General features: G+C 34.2%; 1 pseudogene; it reads right to left on the bottom strand.

The window, feature by feature from the left end:
• Positions 1–18,526: 18,526 nt before the first annotated feature.
• On the bottom strand, positions 18,527–19,362 carry LOC140675385 (uncharacterized; annotated as a pseudogene).
• Positions 19,363–19,712: the final 350 nt, after the last annotated feature.

The raw sequence follows: 19,712 nt of genomic DNA, 5'->3' as shown, positions 1-19,712 counted from the left end.
CTTCGGAATTCAGTTAAGATTTTGTAGAATGCACTGCACTTCACAATTCACTTTTCTGATGTGAGTTCAATACGAGACACAGTTTAGAATCCCGCACCGCTGCCACCAATTTATGTTGTGGACATTAGAATAAGAATCTCTTTTAAAAATCATTTATTTTATCAGAATTATTCACTACAATAAAAATTATTTACTATGATAAAAATTACTAGTTACGATTAATGCTACTTGGCCCGTTGCCTCAGCGAGAATGAATGCTCGCCCTGCTTTGTCTGTTCATCGCAAGAATTGTCTTATCGCTTTTGCTTTGTCTGTCGATCGAAAGAATTTCTTTATCGCTATAGTGTGTCACTCGCTGTGAACCACCTTATGCCTATACGACATGCATGACAAGTCTAAGATTGGGTAATGTAAAATCTGAAAAAACTTATTTTTGATATTCTTAGTACTTACTATACTTTATATTTTATTATTTATGCTTATGTTTAATTATTATATTTAAATTCATATATTAATAATGATTATATGATGTTCTATAATAAAAGCAATGAGAATTTCTTCTTTAAGAGTCTCTGATGCGTAACACATATAAATATATATTTTCTCCTGTTTTTTGTCCTGCGTTCATTGGGTTTACTGGGATCCAGGAATTAGTGATCTATCGTGGTAATTTCTATAAATCTAATAATTCATTACTCACCCAACTTTTTAATAAAGTACAAACTTATTTCATATCTTCAATTTTACTCCTGAGGGCCGTCTTTCGTTGTCGAGTGGATCTGAGATAAAGCCCACAAAGTCATTTGAGATAGTCGAAGAAATTATATGCGTATGTCGTATGTATATATAATATATAGGATATAGATATCTTGATGGAATAATAATCTTCTCCCTTATTACAGTATGTCCGTGTATTTATTATAAAGATACACGAATATACATCTAAAAGAGACACGCGCTAAACTAACGAGTATAAGATACTTGAGTAATGTAGTGAATACAGCGAAATTAGTAATAAGTCAGTGTTAAATAGATGACGGCGAGAATAAGACTACCGCTTTTTCTGCTGCGATAGTTTCGATAGCCCTTTCTTTGCCTAACAAGGTGGGGATTTTGGCCTATGGAATGGAACGGGATCCGATAGCGCACAATGCTAATTGGCCAATGAACATTAGAACCTTCTGATTGGCTAACCGTGCTGGTTACCCTAGGCATCGGTCAATATGTATGGTTGTGTGCTATCGGGACCCTCCCATGGAATGCTGTTGCTCTCTCTCTCTCGCTCGTGTAATACCGATTGTTCTGGTGGTCCAGTATACGATTCTCCAATTTCGTTTATAGAAGATTCGGCTGTTGGTTGATAAGACGAGCGCTCCTGCTCGGTTTAAGAGCGCCTTATAGCTTCATATAATATTCAGCGTACAATTTTGGTAGTCAGATAGATTTTTCTTTTCTTAGAGTTTAATGAACAAAGTTATTAGTGAGTCGGTTGCCGGTCGGTGTAAGTCATAATTATAATGAGTCGTAATTATATATGAAATAAAATTTGCTTATTCCTTACATTATTTGTTATTAATATTAAAATTCTTATGACTAATATATATATGTATATTTATATATACATATATGTGTAATAATATATATATAGAGTGGACCATTTTAATCCATCCAGTCGAATATCTTGAAAACCAAGCCCGGGAGAGAAAAATGTTTCAGACAAAAGTTGTTTGGTTTCGAGGGGGCCATAAGATGGTACCATTGGTTTGACCTTAAAAAGTCATTTGAAGGTCATGTGAAGGTTACTTCAAGTTTTTTAAATTGAACACCCTATATATTTTTACATATTCTTGTAGCTCATCTCGAGAGCTTTCCAAAACACTTATGACAAAGTATTTTTCATTAAGTATTTTTTGAGTTATAAGGCTTCAAAGTTGCAGTATTTTGACATAAAATACAAGATATCTCGTAAAATATTCATTTTTTGATTATCTTACTCTAATACTTTTATGCACAGAATAACGAGACGAATCAATTGGCATAATTAAAACACATAATTATGTTAAAGTAAAAATCTGAATTTGCAACTAGCAGTTACACATTTTGAGTTTACATAGGTAAACATATCTAGATTTGTTACAGCAGTTTTCGAGGCTGTCTTAAAGATGTTTCCTTCCTGAGTCTCGAAAATAAATAATTTAGGGTGCTCTGTCCCAATTAGAGTGTATCCGCAAACGGTGTTTTTACGGGGAGCGTCCGAAAGGGCCACGTTCGGAATGGACATCACCAATCATATCGACCGATGCTTAAGGTCACCAGCAACGATTAGTCAATCAGAGAGTCCTATTTTGAATTGGCCAATCAGATACGTGGCCATTTTATACTCACTCGTTTTTACGTGTCTGTGTCAGGGCGAAAGTAGTATCTTGTGTTTCTAGAGTGAATATTGTGGTGTATTGTGTTTCTAACAGTCTTTGTAGTTTAATAGCAGTTCCTTCAAATAAGACATCATAGGCTTCAAACCTGCAAGCTGTCATCGGCACACTCCGCCAAAAAGTATACCTATTGTCCGAGTCTACGCAGGATTCTTCATTTAGATTACAAACAGTGCCCGACTTTAACATTATTCTTCCTGTACTTAATTTTACTAGCACATAGGACGTTTTCAAGGTTATCTTTACGGTAGCTTGTACAATTACGTCATCCCATGTGCCGTAATAGTCAGAGTATTGGACATCTTTGCAGATCCCATCTACTTGGATTTTCCCTGCTAAGATAACGCTACGATAGTAGCGATAGATGTATTATTTGGCTTTAGTCCGTCTATTATATTTGAGTCTCCTACTTTCAGAAGTCCTTCTTTGTGCATTTGGATGCATCGGTTGCGTGATGTTTCTTGTAAATAATTTGCGTATCCATTATGTACTACCGAGATATGAGAGTGGGTGGGAGTCTATTGACCACGTGGCCAATTGGCCAGTTTAAAATGAGGCTCTCTGATTGATTAATCGTTGCTGATGACCCCAGGCATCGGTCGATATAAGTAGCTGTGGTCAATCGTGACGTGGTCAAACGGGACGCTCCCATGAGAGTGCATACCGCAATGGTATATAGTTCGCATAATTTCTACTTTGCAGTGGGTTACTTCAGTGTGTGTGTAGCTCGACAGTTGTAGTAGCTGTATGTACGTACTTGAGGTTATTGGTGCCTCTAGGTTTAAGTCGCATTCGCCTGATCTAAGTAATGAGACTATGGTTACATTGAGGTATGTTCCTCCACAGTCGTACGCAATAATAGTTTTTGCGCCGTAGAGCAAGGTTGAAATGGTTATGATGGCGACAATTGTCTATGAGTAAAATGTTTTAATTAGTATAATTAATAATCAGTATTCATATCATATAGTTACTTAAGACAAAATTTAAATGATAGACTAATATGTGGTGTTCAATATCCATATACGTGTATGCTCTCAATGTACCGTTGTGTATATAAGACAGTATTACTATTATTAAGTCAATGAAATCCTCATCGTTATTTGTCTTTTCAGCCTTGAATTGGGAGTTTATATATTGGTCAAGACAGAAATCGCAGAGATATATAGGACGTTGGCTTCTAAAGAATTGTAACAAACCCAACATTAGCTCAGGTTATAGCTAGTTTCATCAGTCCAGTAATGTGAAGTTTCTTCTTTATAATTTTTTTTAGTTGCCTCTAAAAAGTATTTATTATAGCATCTTGGACAAATAATAATATTGGATTTCATTCTCTTATAGAAGTGTGTTTTAATGCAACTTAGATCCTGATTATTTACAGTTATTTCCTTCATCCCTCGACTATTATCGGTTCTGTCTCCGCAGAGATTAAATGCGCCATGGCTTGAGCCGTATCTCGGGCCGCGCTCGTCTCCGGGCGGCTTTTAGAGTTTCCCTAATGTTGCATGGCGTTTTGAAAGGCTAGTTTTTTACAAGCAGATATTTCATGTTCCGGGAATTTACAATATCTACATACATTGGAGGAGTTTGGACCCGGTTGGCCCGGAATCAAAGGTTTAATCCATGGTTGTGGAGCACTTGGATTTTTTAGGATTGATTTCGGTGGTTCGGGGTGGTGGCTCTACACTTCGTACGTCCGAGCGTAATAAAGGGGCGGCTTTTTGGAAAGATTGTCGTTCGCGTAATTTTTCCGCTTCTAAATTCTTTGAAATTTTTACAGCCCACTCGATGGCTTCGTCCAAATTTAATATTTGCCTGTGTTCCATGCGCGTTATTATGCTAGATGGCAATCCGTTAATAAATGCTTCTAAGACCTCTTTGTCTATTTCGTCCGTAAAAGTATAACTTAAATTCTTTCCCTGGCGTTTATGTCCGTTTAATATAGCGAGTTTCAGATTTTTAATTCTTCCAGCGTATTTTAAAATTGTTTCATTTGGCGATTTATAGATATTAGCGAGTTCGCCTCTATACTGCGCGGTTGATTTATTCAGTGCAAAAATAGCCTTTAGTCTATCCAAAAGATCGACGACTCGAGTATATATACTTCCTTCAACTACTTGGTATGCATCCCCCTCTAATTTGTTAATGATGAATTGAACCAGCTGTGGTTCTTGAACTAAGGATATTAAATCACGTGCACGTTCGCAGGCACGAGCGAACTGAAATATTGATATTTTATAACCATCATACGCGGGGATGTTAGCAACAACATCTTTTAACTTTAAGGTAGGTAAGGACGCCGAAACGTCCTCTAAATCTGGTAATTCTGAGGTTTCCTCAAGGTGAGAGGTTACTCGCGACGCATTATTTACACGTTGTTCTAATTGGTTTATTTGATCTGGCAGATTTCGTAATTGAGAAAGCTCGTTTTGAATTTGTGAAAGTAGCTGTATAAGAGATTCTGCCTCTATAGCTTCGCCACAATTTCCGGCGCGTTCCCGTAATTGTTTTTCCATTTCGTTACATTCGCGTTGCATAGCTTGATGCTGCTCGCGTAATTGTTTTTCCATTTCGTTACATTCGCGTTGCATAGCTTGATGCTGCTCGCGTAATTGTTTTTCCATTTCGTTACGTTCGCGTTGCATAGCTTGTTGCTGCTCACGTAATTGCTTTTCGCGTTCTTCAAGATGTTTTTGTCTAATTCGAGTTCCTCAGCAGTACCATATGAACGGGTCGAATATGCCATTCTGAATTTTAATTAATTGCCTAAATGCTTCATAAGGATCTTAATCGTTAAATCGTATATAATACAGAGGGTTATGTGAATTCATTGAATAAAAACAATTAAAGTGCAATATTAATATGCAATGCACATATATGTATACAGTCCATAACGAACGCTTAAAAGAATTTTGTGAGGATGTTGGTGTTACATATGCTAACTTGCAGTCTCATTCAAGAACTAAATGGTTATCGTTGTTGCCAGCTCTTGAACGCATTTTCAAATTATGGGAACCGTTGAAAAACTTCTTCCTTACAGGAAAAAAACCGCCTAAGACATTAGTTGATTTCTTTACGCATCCTTTATCTCAAATATACTTTTTATTTCTGCACAGTCAGTCTTTTTAATTCGAAAAATACATAAAGAAGATAGAAAAATCTAATATAACAATAACAGAGGTAAAAGATTTAATCAAAAATTTAGAAAAATCTCTATCAGAGCGAGCTCGGTTAAATTTCATGGGCATACAGACTAAAACAGAATTGATAAATTGAAAAATGAATCCAAATGTTTAGATGCTATAAAAATATTTGACAACGAAATCGAGAATTACTACATGACAGGACTAGAATATTTACAACAATGGACTATCCCACTCTCCAAGTTTGACATATTTTCGTGGATGAGCCTAAACGATTTATTACAATGGCAAGATGTGGAAAAAACAGTATTGTATTTAAGGGGATGCCGTACTGTCCTACCTTACTGATAAAACGCTAATATTTTTTAAACTCACCGATATCTTTGTTAATTAAAATGATTGATAAATTCTTTTTTACGATTGAAGTACTTTTAATAACAATACGTGAGAGCTATATTTCGAATAAAAAATCAAACATTTACAATTTTGTTATGACTTTCTTGCGTCAGGTCACAAGAATATTTATTTAATATAAAAGTTCTGCAGCTTGTTCATGCAGATGTAGCTGACACGCTCGGGATAACATAAAAAGTATTAGTGAGCTTTTAAAAATGAATTCGGAAGTCTAATAAAAAAGATAAATGTAGTTGAAATTTTCGTGTATTATGTGTGTGTGAGATCGAGGCAAGAGAGAGAGACAGAGCGATAGATTATTTCGCTGAAATTACAACAGATGGAGCTCAAGGATGTCAGTCGCACCGCTGACAGCAGTGACAGCACGCGGCAGCGTGGGAGGATATACACACACTAAACTATATGCACATGAACACGGGCCATGTCCATGTACACATAGCTTAGTGTGTGTATCTCCTCACACGCTGTGTGCTGGTTGCGGAGTAATCTTGATCTGGCATCCCTGATGGAAATGTTTATTTGACAACTTTTGACAAGGTTAAATTGGTAAGTACACATATCTCGAATTCATTATATTTTGATATACATGTTGTCTAGGATACTATTACTATATAGTATCCTAGACTTTTTCACACTGATAATATGTAATCAGTAATATGCTTTGTGGTTTACAGGCAAAACGAATTCACATATAATCTGCATCCATTTTATGAGAGTGACATACAGGGTGTCCCAGAACAACCTTCCGTCCGTAAAATGTCGTATTCCTGACACAATTTTAAGACAATTTTTCCTTTACCAAAATTTGATTTGAAGCGTAATTTTTTAGTTATAAGCAAAAATAGTTAGCAAATCACGCGTCGAGTACAGAAGGCAGGAGCGGCGCGGCGAAACGCGACGTGAGCGCAGCTGACTGTCCGACGGGTGATTACCGCCGCATGAATCTCTAACTATTTTATCTTATAACATAAAATTATGCTTTAAATAAAATTTTGGTAAAGAAGAAAATGTCCTATAATATGTCAGAAATAAGTGTTCCTTAAAATAACGTTAATTTAATGACTAAAAGTTGTTCCGGATTGCCGTCGGACGCTGCAATCAGCTGATTGCTACACTCGATGCGTGTATGTCTGAGTGTGTGCGTAAAAGAAAGGGACAGAGTAAGTGAGAGAGAGCGAGAGAGAAATAACCGTCTCCGCGACGGAGATGCTCCTTCGATTGTCATCGACATTGTCGTCGACGACTTCAGACCGATCGATATATTGATTTTCCGGCTCAGCTGAGAGACACATTGCGTGTAGCAATCAGCTGATTGCAGCGTTCGACGGCCGGCGATCCGGAACAACTTTTGGTCATTAAAGTAACGTTATTTTAACACTTATTCCTGATGTAATTATAAGACATTTTCTTCTTTACCAAAATTTTATTTAAAGCATAATTTTATGCTATAAGATAAAATAGTTAGCGACTCATGCGGCGGTAATCACCCGTCGGACGGTCAGCTGCGCTCGCGCTTGCGGTGCGCCGCGCCGCTCCTGCCTGCTTTCTTTACTCGACGCGTGATTTGCTAACTATTTTTGCTTATAACACAAAAACTACGCTTCAGATCAAATTTTGGTAAAGGAAAAATTGTTTTAGAATTGTGTCAGGAATACGTCATTTTAGGGACGGAAGGTTGTTCTGGGACATCCTGTACAGACAAATTTGTTTATGACTCAAGGAGAAAAGTAATAGTGCAGATTCTGCCTGAAGCTTGAATTAATTATATATATGCATATGTATAGTGAATTATATTTTTGCATATGAATAGTGAATTAGAAAACTTACATATAATATGGTGCGAAAAGGATTACGGAGGCCTGTATAAAATTATTAACAGTTTTTGTTGTTGCTTTATTTTAACATATTTTACAGATATTAATATTTTGTGGTTTATGGCAAAACAAATTGACATACACAATTTGCATTCATACGTATAATCAAAAGTATAACGTCGCTTTTTTCCAATTCAATATTTAGACAGTCTGCACTATTATTTTCCTCATTGAGTCGTAAACAAAATTGTTTGTCTGAAATATGTCACTCTCATAAAATGGATGCAGATTGTGTATGTAAATTTGTCTTGCCTGTTAACTAAAACAAAATATTAATATCAGTGAAATATGTTAAAATAAAGCAGCAACAACTGTCAACAGTTTTATACAGGCCTCCGTAATCCTTTTCGCACCATATTATATGTAAGTCTTCTAATTCACTATTCATATACAAAGATATATCGCCGCTTTTTTCCAGTTCTTTTTTCCTGTTCTATCTTCAGACAGAATCTGCACTATTATTTTCCTTCTTGAGTCATAAACAAAGTCTTAAATATGTCACTCTCATAAAATGGATGCAGATTGTATGTCAATTCGTTTTGCTTGTAAACCATTATTGATGCCTTGACGTTTTCGTTGAAAAAAACTCGTCTCCAAATGACCTCTTCAATCTGTTTATTAACATTAATTTATTAATATTAACATATACATATATATTATACAAGGTGTCTCATAACTAACGAGCCAACGCTCGTGAGCGGGTAGAGCGGGTTAAATGGAATAGAAAAGTCCTGTACCATTTTGCGATTTTCAGAATAATTATTGAGAAATTAATTTACAAAGATCGGCAAATCCGGTGCGAGTATCATATATATACAGGATGTCTCAGAATGACCGTATCACCTCTCGAGTGCAGGTAGAGTGGGTTAAATGGAATAGAAAAGTCCTGTACCATTTTGCGATTTTCGGAATAATTATTCAGAAATTAATTTACAAAGATCGGCAAATTCGGCACGAGTATCAGGTCGCTGCAAAAAAGATGGCGAGAAGGACGATCCTAAGGACGGTCGCTAAGCGCGCGCGGCGTAAATAGGCGCCATTGCCTCGCGGTTACCAGAGGTATAGACGAGAAGCGTTGATAAGAACCATAGATTAGCGATTATTATTTAGCGACCGGCCTAGCGGTGGGTCGTCTTTCTCGCCATCTTTCTTGCAGCGGGCTGATACTCGCGCCAGATTTGCCGATCTTTGTAAATTAATTTCTCAATAATTATTCCGAAAATCGCAAAATGGTACAGGACTTTTCTATTTAACCTGCTCTACCTGCACCCGAGAGGTGATACGGTCATTTTGAGACACCCTGTATATATATAATATATTGTTACGTCCGTGGCACCGATTCAATAATAATCGTATCACACGCACAGAACAACACCAACACTCGCGAGCCGCAAAGTAATTAAGACACTTATTTAATGAACACAAGAATGTTTTAATGAACAACAAGTTATGTACAAATAATTTGTGAGTATATTAGCAAAAGAATCACGAAGCCGTTCAAAAGCACGTCCGTTGTGTTTGACAGCTCTCACAACAACTATCGTTATTGATTAATTATCTCTTGACGATGGAGACTTTTCTTATCCAACTTCATATGAAGACAACTTTAGCGTATCAATGGCAGGGCCGTAACAATATATATATATATATATATATATATATATATATATATATATATATATATACAAGGTGTAACTAAAAAAACATATATGGCATATAATGACGGATTTTTTGGACAATTTGAAGACGATTTTTTCTTAGCAAAAATGTTGAGAAGTCAATAATTTTAGAGTTATAAGTTATTTAAAAAAATGGGTTTCTCGCAAATTAAACATTTTAAAGTTAAAAGACTAACATATTTACATTCTTCAGTTAATTTCAGGTATAGTTTACCTAAATAAAATTTTAATTTGAGGCTTAGTTAAAAAGATATGTAATGACAAAAATTGGAAATGTGCAAAAAATAATGACCTTTTTTGACATTTTTGCTGAGGAAAAATCGTCTCCAAATTGGTCAGAGAATCATTATATGTCATATATGTTTTTTTAGTTACACCCTGTATATATATATATATATATATATATATATATATATATATATATAAAAGATAAATATATTATATATATATATATACCCAGATAGCCAAACGTGCGATGCACAGATAATGCACGCAGTGCTGTCACTATGTGCGATCCCTGTGCTGCCACCGTGTTTTCACCAAATGAAAGCGCATGCAGCGACTGCACGGTGACGGTACTAGACGGCACGTCGTGTAGTGGAGGAGGCAGCACTGCGTGCGTTCACTGCATATATGTAATACTACTATATTGCTAACACCCATAAGAGGAAAAGAGAAAAAAGATACGCTGAAAAGAGACAAGTATAGCAGGAATTTCTGCCGTGCTGCGCATGCGTGACGTCTATAGAGGCGTGGCTTATTATACGCGGCTTGTTCGAGAAATATGAATAGGCACATATATATATATCAGCACATGCGCACATCGCACAATATTCCTTGCTAGAGCGAAACACGAAGTATTGTCCGCACCGTAATGTTGGCTACAGTTTCTCGACTTCCGTTAGCAATATAGTAGTATTACATATATGGTTCACTGTGCCTTTACCGTGTCCTCAGTGAGTGTATATCACGTGACCTCTATATATAGAGGTCATATCATTATCATCCCGTCAGATTATTGTTGCCATATTGGATTCGACCACTATTGGAGAACGAAGAAGAAAAGAAAGAAGAAATAAGCCATTGTTGCGATTATAGTGCTATTATAGTGTGCTTTTTATGAAGACGGACGGAGTGAATAATTGCTTATATAATATTTTTATTTATCTTCAACGATTGTGATTACTTTTCTAAAATAAGTATAATATATTTAATTTAATATAATATACATATAATGTTATTTGTCGGGGTACGAGTGATTCCGAACGATCCAGAATTTTTGTTTAAAGCTTAGTTTTTGAGATATTATTGAAAATAGTTGCTAATTACGAGCCGGATACAACCGACAGGCACAGCGGAACACACTACCGTCTATTGTCTTCGTACATTGTACCCGGTTTATGATTAGCTAACTATTTTCAATTATATCTCATTATATCTGGGCTAGCATTTAGATATTTTTCGGACAAAAAATTCGTAAAGGAAAAATCGTCTCAGAGTTAACTTCAGGAATACGTCTGTGCAAGCACACCTTGGTCGTTCAGGGAATCGATCATGTTATTTCTTCTCCGTGAAAAGTGAAAAATGTCTTTGTCCTGATTGGCTAATTTAAAAAATTAACTAATTAGGACAAAGAAATTTTTCACTTTTTACGGAGAAAAAATTACATGATTGATACCCTGAATCACCCTATTTAAGAAGAAAAAAAATGTAAAAATTTTAACTGTATAACTCTGTTTTTTTACTATCAAAATTATAAAATTAAAAATTACTTACTTTTTACTTTCAAATTAATCAAATTAATCTCCTCACAGTAACTTTTATACAATATAATTAATATTAATAATAATTTGTAATTAATTTGTTGCACATGTCACATCTAAATTTGTATATTATACATTAGTATTTTTTTTGTTGAATTTTGTTTATATTTAATTGGATTTTCTTATAATGATTTAATAAATTTTTGTGGTAAGTATTGAAGAATAATTAAGTAAGAAGAAGAAAAATTCATTTAATTGTATTTTTGTATGTTTTTTTGGAATGTTAAATAAGCAAATGCACTTTTTATTTGTTATACTGCATTCTAATGACATTAAAAAAATTTTTTTCACAGTTATGGTGTTACGTAACAAAATTGATCAATTTGTCATGCATTAATATATATTTTTTTGCATTTTTTCAACATTGTTTATATTGTGTACTTTTTTATTTTCACAATATTTGACTATCATTTTCTACTTTACTGAATATTCCAAAATAATTTTCTTAACAGTGAGATTTTCCTATTTTTTATTATTTTCATCTTTTTTACTAAAATATTTTATAATTGCGTGTTTTATTTCTACTGTTTATTATTATAAACATTTAATTTATCAAAAAAGTATTAAATATTAACACAAAAAATTTAACAAAAAATCGCTTTCATTAATATATATTTTTCTTGCTTAAATAAATTCTTACTTTTGATCTTGTTAATTCTCATAATTGCTAATTATTTTATTGTTTTCTATTTTTCTTTTGACAATCTTTTGTCACCTGTTTCTTCTATTATATTCATTATTATTGTGTGAGATTTCCTTGTTGTCTATAATTATTTCTGGGTGGAAATATATTACAATTTTTAATTTTTTTTTGGTTGTGGAATAATTTCCCAATTTTTTTATTTCTGTAAGATAAATAAAATAGTCAGTATGTCGTGCAGTTCTAAGGCGTCAACTTCCATGAACGAAAGAAGAAAAGAAAGTAATGAAAAGAAAATTTATCGTGGTAAAGTAACAAGATGTAGAAAAGTTTTTTATGATTTATCTGAATGGCAGCGTTCTCGTTTTACAGCCGCTATGTGTGCGACAAATAAAGATGACAGTAATAATGAATATTTCCAAGCTGAAAATAGTTTAGATAGTGACAATGAAGTTATTTTTGAGGTATCTTCTATACTAAATGTTCAAGATAATGTCAATGCAAATCCGGTTGATGAAAACGTTATTCATGACACGTTTTCTGAAATTTATGATGATAGAGATAGAGATACAGTTGACTCACAATCAGACACCGATAGGATAGAAAGTGACGAGAAAGAAGATTTTGATACTTTACAAAATTTTCAATCCAAACTTGCTGAAGTCTTTTTATCCACCAATATGTCTCATGTGCAAGGAAATGCAGTTTTTAAAAGTTCTCAGGTCTCATGCTTGCTTTTCTAATTTGAAAGTTGATGTTAGATCACTTCTTCAAACTCCTCGAATGCGTTGTGAACTTCAACAAATATCTGGAGGCGAATATCTTCATCTAGGACTTGTAACAGGTCTTTTTTCCATTCTTCGTGAAACTTGTGCAGTACACATTCCAAATCATCTTCTAATTGATTTTAACACTGATGGAGCAACATTAGATAATTTCGGTAAAATTCAGATGTGGCCAATTCAAATTAGAATAGCAAATATTCTTAAATCTAAGCCAGAAATTGTAGGTATTTGGAGAGGTTCAAGCAAACCTATTAATCCATTACATTTTTTCCAACATTTTATCAATAAATTTCTTCAAACTGTAGACAATAGAATTGAATTCAATGGTGTGAGGAAAACGATTGAGCTAGATGTTTTATCGCGGATGCACCTGCTCGTGCATTAATGTTGAATCACACAGCACATAATACACGAGTACCTTGTTTAAAATGTTGGGTAGTAGGTGTATGTATTCGTCCGGGCGTTATGGCTTTACACAGAGTAAATCATAGACTTAGAACTGTTGAAGAGTATACTCAATATCTCGATGGGGAACATCATAAAGAAGGTGATAATCCATTTTCTCGTCTCCCAATGCAAATTCCAACTCAAGTACCATTTGAGTTATATGCATTCAGTATTATTAGGTGTTATGGAAAAAATTGAGTCTAGTCTCATTGATGGTAAATATTCTAGTTTTATAAAACTGAGTTCTTGAGAGAAGAAATTGCTGTCTGAGCGTTTAGAAAAAGTAAAGAATTGGTGTCCTCGCGAATTTTCACGAAAACCTACTTTGATTATAAAATTTAAAAAATTTAAGGCCACTGAGCAACGGCAAATTTTATGTTACAGTGGTCCGGCAGTTTTTGCGGGTATTGTCTATCCATTAGTTTTTTCGCATTTTATGTTTCTAAACTTAAGTATTCGCATTTTATGTAGATCTTCAATGTCAGCCTCGGATTTATCCGTAGCTCATTCAGCATTATCCATTTTTGTAAATCACGCTGAAAATATTTATGGGAGTAACTTTATGACATATAATACGCATTGCCTTTTGCATCTTGTCGAAGATGTAAAACATTTCGGTCCACTATATTCATTCTCTGCTTTTTCATACGAAAACAATATGACATATTTTCGTCGGTGTTGTAGAAAACCTTATCAGCACTTACAGCAAATTGCTAATCGACGGATGGAATTCCTTCGACGAAATGCGACCAGAAAAAATGATAATGCTGCAGTCAAACTCTCTGGTAGACACAAAAATGGCCCCTTACTTTCTCAATTGCCTGTTAATGTTTTACAATTTTCTATGTACAAAACTCCTGATTTTTGTATCGGTATTAATGATCAGGACAATACCATCATTCTCAAAGATTTGTCGATTTGTGTTGTTTGAAATATTATACATATGGACGATGAATATTACTTCCTGGCAAATATTTTCTCTAGAGTTGAGTCTCTCACTGATGTACTTGTTCCTTCAAGTTCTAGTGGTGTATACCTTTGTTCATCTTTATTGGATGAGCTAAATTTGATTCAGTTTCCAAGAATTCATGGAAAATGTTTTCGTATGCTATATTGGCTATTTGAACCTGCCCATAATGTTGATCTTCCAATTCCTGATGTATTTGTCGTTGCTTCTTTTTTATCAGCAAATAATTAATGATCTCACGCATCTACGTATAGTAAAATTTTGCAATAAATTAAAATATTTAAATAAAAATATCTTTAAGTTAAATATTCCTTAAATATTATCTTACATATTTTTAAGTGGAAATGTGTAGTGAAGACAATTTTGATATTGAAAAGGAAGATCAATTGCTTAAAAACAAGGCACAAAACATAACTGAAAAGAATTACAAATTTTCCTTGGCTGAGCTAACTTCGGAAGATACAGATATAGAGAACAAACCACCTGCGAAAAAAAGCATCACTGGCTAAGTACGTGTAAATATTATTTAATATTTGTTAATGTATAAATTTCTCATATATATTCAATAAAAATATTATTTACAGATTGCAAAAGAGAAAAAAAAGGTTCCAAAGAAGACTAATGTGCGATGCAAAGCTGACAGAGCAAAACTGACTGGTCGGGATTGCTGGGAATGCGAAAAAGTAATGTATTAATATTACAATAAAATGTATAAAAGAAAATTCTTTTCTTCATAAAAAAGTATTAATTTTTATATGTAATTTTTAGTATTACAAGGCTCTATCAATGTCGGAAGACGAACTGCAAAAGCGAAAAAATCAATGCTTGCGGCATCGGCATAAGTACGAGAGACCGCGTACACCAGAAGGTACATTTAATGTATTTTTCATCATTTCTGATGATTATATTAAGTATAATGTAAGCTTTTTTTTTTAAAAGGATTTTGGGATCCAGATTTTCCTGATGAGATGTCTTCATGAGAGCACGTATATAAAATAATACCTATACATATGTTGCCGTTCAAATCTGTAAAATTACTAATGTTTTATTATTATACAGTTTTTATGTAAAATATTTTTTTAGTAGAAAAATATATTAAACACTTTTTTTTCAGTGCAAATAAATTATAATTTTACTCTATGGCCTGTATTCAGAACGCACTTACAAGATGTTGGCGTGTTGTTATCTAATAAAAAAATCTGTTTTACATAAAACAAATTTTTCTATCGGATAACAACGCGCTAACATCTTTATAAGTAGGTTTTGAATACGGGCCGATATATATATATATATATATATATATATTCATTTCTTTATTGTCCCAGTAATGTCGGATTAATTGCATTCTATTTCTGACAAAATAAACAGCCTATTGTCGCAATTTTTATAACATTAAAAGATGTGTCACTTGCTGATAACATTTTGATTGAACATTTTGATTAAAATTTTTTGCATACTTTTTTATCTCCAGTAAGGAGATAAAAAGTTTGTAAGGACAAATACTTCTTCTTGTTTAGATGAATAAATCACAAAAAGGAAGAAAAGGAGATGGAGTAAATAAAGATCTCGCACAACCGATCAATTTTGGTCGGATATTTCAAGAAAAAAGAGAGTCTCTGCAGTTTCCTTCTACTTTCACCCGGGACATACATACACACGACACACAATCACTATATTTACAATCATCCGTACACACACGTACTCAAAATTCGAAATTTTTAACACGTCCTTCAACTTCCCATTCTTCTCAGTCTTCAACTAACAATTCTCAAAACTTTCAACATTCACTCGATCACAGCCCAAAACAACATTTATCACGCACATTAAACACATCACATTCACCCGCATCTACACTTTCAACTTCAAAAACACAATCCTCCAGATACTCTCCAAACACTAACAAATGTTCTACAACACAACAACGCTCTACAACACAACAACGTTCTACAACACTACAACGTCATTCTGCCACACTTTCGCCCGACCTTTCTTTTACAGGTACAGCGGATCATAGAGCAATATTAAATGAATCATCATGGACAAAATTCATGGAATACGTCGTCTCAACATTTAAGTAATAAAATGCTTGTAATGTAGATTATGTTTCTTTTTTGTTTTAATGCTTAAAATGTTTACTTATTTTTTTAGGAAATTTCAAGATCAACTGGACCGTATGGAAAAAAAATCAAAAGTAAGTTATTTTGTTCTATGACAGGAGTTATAAAATTAACAAGTTTCTGTTTTAGCCACATTGCAGAAACAATAAATGAAATTAACCGGAAAGGCCGCCCTGCACGAATAAGACAAAAACCGAGATGCTTTCCCTTTACCGTGCTCGATGATCTTATTAATTTTCAGGACGTCGATCAAGAGACATATGATAATGTGGTAAATATTTTTATTTTTGAATTGAAATTATTAATCTATATGTCTCTTTTTAATTGTGATATTTAATGTTATTTTCAGGTCAGTCACTTCATCTATTTGGGTGGTATAAATCCGATCGATTCCGCAGGGCATTATTTTAAATGTGCCTTTGGAGATGACGAAATATCTTCTAAAATTACTTGGCTAGGCACAAAATTTCAACGTGCCCTAAAGGGAACTCGTTTTGCTGAAGCATGTGAAGGTTCAGTTTATTGTTTTGCTGTATTATTTTTATTGCTTTTATATAATTAATTTAGTGTTTTTTTTTATATAATTAATTTATTGTTTTTTTTTATATAATTAATTTAGTGTTTTTTTTATATAATTAATTTAGTGTTTTTTTCAGATGCAATGACACAGAACCCAAATTATCGGAAACCGGACAATAAAGAATTTGAGAATTCTATGAGTCGGGCTCTTAAAAGTACGAAGGAATGGCGGAGAAATCATTTAGTCGCCGCAAATGCTATTGACTGGCGATGTCAAAGAGATCCTACCAACGACGATGACGAAGATGTCCCACCAGTTCGAAGGCTTCGAGTGGAAAGTCCTATCAGAGATGACAACGATGAACCTCAACAGACTGTCCTCGAAAATACTTTTGTAAGTTCACATTTACAAGACAATCATTGACTAATATATTTATAGTTCTTATATATGTAAGATTATCTTAAGATCCATAAGATTCACCCAATGAACTACTTAGTGCTTTCCAGCAAGATACTGTACTGTTCCGATATTCACTGTCAGTACTGAAAATCTATAGTTTACGTCATGTACACTATAAATTTTCAGTACTGCCAGTGAATATCGGAACGTAGCCACAATTTTCGATTTGTTTCCTTTTATAATGAATCTCTATTGACATATAATATTTCAATAATTTTTATTCTTTTATTCAGGCTATCGATGAGAGTGAAGATCATTCACAAGTCAACGAGCAGCATTCGTACGAGGAATCATCGCAGGAATATCTAAATGAATTATACGATGAGCAGCCATTAAATGATGAGGATGAAGACTGCCAGAGACTGAAGACATCGCCCAACAACGGGATTTTCAGGATTACGAGATGACCGCCAATGCGAAGCCTTGCGAAGATTGACGAATTCGATAGACAGAAGATATTGTAATTAGACTCAACATAATTCGCCTTTATGAAAAATTCAACATTTTTTAAATTAATTTTTTGCAAAACAAAAACTTGGTTTTGCAAATATATTTGTATATATTTGCAAAACAAAGTTTTGTTCTGCGAAAAATAATTTTTTAAAATGTTGAATTTTTCATGAAGGACAGTTATATTGATAACGTAAATGTTACATATACATATACATATATATATATATATATATATATATATATATATATATACACACAAGATGGACCATTTTAATCCATCCAGTCAAATATCTAAAACCAAGCCCGGGAGAAAAAAATGTTTCAGACAAAAGTTGTTTGGTTTCGAGGGGGCCATAAGATGGTACCATTGGTTTGACCTTGAAGAATTATTTGAAGGTCACATGAAGGTCACCTCAATTTTTTTAAATAGCATTCCCTATTTTTTATTATATATTCTTGTAGCTGACCTCGAGAGCTTTCCAAAACACTATAATCAAATGTTTCTTCATTAAGTACTTTTCGAGTTATAAAGCTCCAAAGTTGCAGTTTGAAAAAATTCAAAATATTCACTTTCCGATAATCTTATCTTACATGATTCAACTAGTCAAGGCAAGATCTGGACATGATCCAACCAGTGAAGGTAAGATCTAGGCATGATATAGCCAGCGAAGGTAAAATCCGAGTATGATCCAGCCAGTCAAGGCAAGATCTAGGCATGATCCAACCAGTAAAGATAAGATCCGAGTATGATACAACCAGTCAAGGCAAGATCTGGACATGATCCAACCAGTGAAGGTAAGATCTAGGCATGATGTAGCCAGTGAAGGTAAGATCCGAGTATGATCCAGCCAGTCAAGGCAAGATTTAGGCATGATCCAACCAGTAAAGATAAGATCCGAGTATGATCCAACCAGTCAAGGTAAGATCTTTATCAAAGGAACTGTTCAAAATTATCTTCATTGGCTTGAATACATAATTCCAACCTATTTTCGAAGTGCCTGACCGTTTTGAGTAAGACAGCTTGCGGTATATTTGCGCAAGCTACTCTTATTCTCTCTATCATATCTTCTCTAGTTGTAGGCGCATGCTCATAAACCACATTTTTAATATACCCCCATAAATAAAAATCAAGTGAAGTTAGATCAGGTGATCGTGGAAGCCATGCGATGGCCCCTCGTCGCCCAATCCATCTGCCATTGTATTCTCGATTTAGATAAGCTCTCACTATTGCCGCATAATGAGGTGGCGCCCCGTCCATTTGTATCCACATTCGTTGACGTATATGAAAATCAACGTCTTCAAGTAATTGTGATAAATGATCCCTGAGAAGTTCCAAAAAATTTACACTATTAACATTTCCTTCAAAGAAATAAGGACCAATTAAGAAACCATTTATAATACCACACCAAACATTCACACTCCAGCGATGTTGATTATCTTCTTGTCTATGCCAATGTGGGTTAACATCCGACTAATAATGGCAATTATGTCTATTCAATTCACCATTATTTTTGAACGTCGATTCATCAGAGAACATAACATAATAGAAGAAATTCGGATCAGCTCGGATCATCTGTTGTGCCCATTGACAAAATTGTACACGCAACGGCATATCTGCTTGAATAAGAGCTTGTGTTAACGTGATATGGTAAGGATGATACTTCATTTTTTTCAAAATTCTTAAGATCGTTGTTCTCGGGATACCAATTTCTCTAGCCATAATACGACTACTTGTATGAGGATTAAGATGAATGAATGCCAAGATAACGTGCACACGCACATCACCTTCATCATACTCATGATGTGCTCTTTGACGTTCTAAACGGCCTTGGCGAGCTCTTAGTTCGAGGTCCCGGATTGTAGTATGATTCGGATGTTGTTCTCTTTCGGGGTAACGATTCCGGTAAACTCGCGAAGCTTCATGATAATTTAGTTGACATTCTCCGAGAACAAGGAGAATAT

This window comes from Anoplolepis gracilipes, chromosome 17 (assembly GCF_047496725.1).
Source record: "Anoplolepis gracilipes chromosome 17, ASM4749672v1, whole genome shotgun sequence".
NCBI lineage: Eukaryota > Metazoa > Arthropoda > Insecta > Hymenoptera > Formicidae > Anoplolepis > Anoplolepis gracilipes.
The sequence above is the reverse complement of the archived record's forward strand: the minus strand, read 5'-3'. Positions and strand labels throughout refer to the sequence as shown.